Raw genomic sequence first — 3,660 nt, forward strand, 5'->3', positions numbered from 1 at the left:
GACCTTGATCCAGCATTTTTCTCCTCAGGGGAAACTCTTGCAATATAGCACAGCCAAGGTTTGTAGCAAGTGCCAGCCTCACATGCTGGACAGCTTGAGGAGACTCGTCATTATGAGAAACCTCCAAATCACCTCGGACCTTTGCTAGAGACAGTTCTTGCAACTTGTTTAACAACAGGTTAGTTTCAGCAACATTGATTAAAGCATGATCTGGCCACATAAGCAACTCCACAGAATCATTCAATAGAGATAGCCAGAACCGTTGAGGTGTAGATGGGTTCTTCATCAACTGTATTAAAGAATTTACAGCTTGATGGGCAGCGGCAGTAACCTTCTGCTTGTTCATTTCACTCACAACACCAACATAAAAGATGCGGAGAATGAGTCTTTTATTTTGTTGGATGCGCAAGTGCAAGAATGGCAGCAACACCGCCAACTGCCCGGATGCTATCTCCTTGATTTTGTGGGTTTACTTGCCCCAGAATTTTACGATTGTGCCAAAATGTTCATAGGCTCTTCCTGGCACCAAACAATCTCCGCATTTGGATATCGCTTCAACTCCCGTTGGACCAGATCATATGGGAATGGGCATAGTTGCTCAACCCGACAAATAGCGACATCTTTCCTTTGAAGTCTCTGTCTTTCCTCATCCAGCTCATAATAGATCTTTCCATAACAAAGTATCAGACGCTTGATGCCCTCCTCTAGGTCAGAGTGATCATTTTGATCCTTAATGAGACGTTTAAATCGGGTTCCCTGCTTGTCAAATCTGGGATGACCTTGCATGTCATCAAATTCAGACAGATTTGATTTGCAGTCCTTGTGCCGAAGAAGATTCTTTGGAGACATGACAATCAAAGGTTTACAGAAATCCCGATTTATCTGGCGACGAAAAACATGAAAATAGTTGGCAGGAGTTGTCACATTTACAATTTGCCAGTTACACTGCTGAATCTGGGTGCGTAATGTAGGATCCATCTCAGGAATCACAAAAGGATTGTCATCACTCATCTGGAGAAGTCGCTCTAATCTTGCATTAGAATGCTCTGGACCCTGGCCATCATATCCATGAGGAAGCAAAACAACAAGTCCAGATTGGCGAAGCCATTTTGATTCCCCACTGCTTATGAACTGATCAAAAATGACTTGGGCGCCATTTGCAAAATCACCAAACTGAACTTCTCACAGGACCAATGAATTGGGATTTTCCATTGAATAACCCAATTCAAAACCCAGAACACCAAATTCTGACAGAGAACTGTTGCTCACAGTAAACATCTCCTCAGGTTGGTTCATGATAACATGGTAAGGAACTTGAGGTATTACATTAAAATAATACCGTGAACCAAAAAACTTGTAAAAGAATTTGATGCTTAATGCATGCACTACGAACCATCTGAAGGATTTGCCACACCATGATCTCTGTAAATCTCAAACTCATCAGGACTCCACCGGCATACAAGGTTGAGGTGGAATGTAGCCATTTGAACACACATTAAATGTAGTATGCGAGATGCTTAGGGTGATATCGGCTCTCCTTCTCGGCAAACTACATGATCTGTTACTAATTCTATCACACCTTTGTTTAATCGAACTGCATCCCCTGCTTCCGCACATAATCTTGCAACATGTTCTGCTGGTTACCAGAAACCTCATAAGCTGTAGCCCCTTTGATGCCAACAGAGCCTGCACGTGTCAAGACCGACATGTAAGACCTTACACATGCTAATCCCAAGTGGAGCCACTGTTATCACTGAAAATTCTAATGCCAAAATTTCAAAACCGCTCACATTAGTTTGATGCGCCTAAATCCTTTTAGCAGTTTCACAGCGCCCTAAAAATCAAGAGTTAACTATTAAATCTCAAAATCAAGCCCTGGAAGGCTGCAGACCAGGAAGACTTCAAGTAACTGTTTCAAACCAATCTTTTGACTAAGGCTTAGCCTCCTTAGCCTGAGAGGGCTCTCTCAAAGGGTTATTGATTTTGACTATTAATAAGATGGCTAACTCTTGTGGAATAACATTAACAAATATGAAGGCTGGACAAACATTAAACTAATTTCCATTGGGCCTATGGAGTCAATCATACTTCAGTAAATAATGAGACTGCCTTTACATAGAAGTCAGGGCATTTAGCATTTAGATGTTCAGAACACAAATCATACAAAACCACAGTTCATACATGCATACAGGAAGTCAGAGCATGATCAATGAATTCTGAGTGATTACACATATATGCAACTGTAAAAGACATTAAGGAAGGAATAAAACACACATTCTAAACATGGAAATCCCTCATGAATCCTGAGAAGAAAAACAGTCAACTGATATTACTGAATTCTGTCTTTACATAAGCCAAAACAGTACTCTGTTTTATAAAATATCCAACCCTCATTACATAGATGTTCCAGCTATATATAGAATCCTTATTCTAACTACTTCGAGCTTCCTCCTCCAACATGAGGGGAACTCGAATTCTACCTATGATGACACCTATCTGCTTTACAACAAACTATTAAATACAATTAGTGCTAACTGGAGTTCTAAAGAGTTCTAATTTTACTATGACTCTAACTCTATCTTCTTCGTAGAATGATTCCTTCTTGTTCTTTGACACTTGGACTCCTTGCAGTTTGGCTGAGATGGCTGAGATGAGTATTTAAAGCTCCATGTTGGCCTCGGATGCTGAATACTTTAACTGCTCAGTGATGTATCCCTTGCTTTTCGGTTCCAGTCCTCCATAACTTCGAATATACAGCAGCATGTTTTTAGCCCTTTTAATAACCCAAAAATATAGGAGATCACCATGTTCCTGATGTGTTGGAGGCTTCATCGATGGCCAAGTGTGCAAGCCAAAATTCCTTGTATGCAACTCATTCAATACCCTATGACCGGTAATAAAGTGGCTTTATAACAGAAACTTCAAACTTGAGGTAAAGCATTCCACCTTTTAAAGGTACAGCTGTCTTGATCTGAATGGTTGTGATGGCTTCATTTGGTCCCTTACATGTCCTTTAGGTGTTTCCTTTTGAAAATTCCCGCACATATTATCACACTGTTTTTCTGCGTTGAAAACACCACCTACAGCAGTTTCGTAGTGCGCTACGAAACTGCTGAATTGTTTAAACAGCTTGTCTTTTTCCTGAGGTATTTACCGCCTAGACATTTGATTGCCAAAACTCCTTTTGATCTTTGATACATATAGCAGGGATATACATGTCCTCAAAACAATAAAACTAAGCAAAATTTGACAAAATTTGGAACAAAACCTTTCTTTGAACAGTAACTTCATTTCGCAGCTAACTGGTCTAACTATGCCTTCAAGTCTTCAACTTTCTTCCTCATAGCTTTATTTTCAGCTCTTAGATGCATATTTATCTTTCTGATGAATTTGGCCTCCTTAATTGCGGGAACTGTCCATGTGTAAACATCGGCTACTGAATCCACCTGGTTTACTAGGTTTTCACTTCCTTTCCATACAGCTTTACGATAATTTGCATACCTGACTGCAGACTCCCTAGTGGCATTCTTCACCTGAGCAATCTCATGTTTAGCTGCTTCTAACTGGTTCCTTATAGCTATAATATTACCTCCTTGAGATATGATGACTGTTCTATTTGTGTCTTTTTGCTTAATTTTCTCTGCCTCCTCTGTTCTGGGC

General features: G+C 40.2%; 1 pseudogene; it reads right to left on the minus strand.

The window, feature by feature from the left end:
• Positions 1–486: 486 nt before the first annotated feature.
• On the minus strand, positions 487–1,484 carry LOC149200514 (uncharacterized; annotated as a pseudogene).
• Positions 1,485–3,660: the final 2,176 nt, after the last annotated feature.

This window comes from Pinus tabuliformis, chromosome 2_1 (genome assembly GCF_031772625.1).
Source record: "Pinus tabuliformis cultivar Carrire ecotype Pingquan chromosome 2_1, CPIR1, whole genome shotgun sequence".
NCBI classification, from domain to species: Eukaryota; Viridiplantae; Streptophyta; class Pinopsida; order Pinales; family Pinaceae; genus Pinus; species Pinus tabuliformis.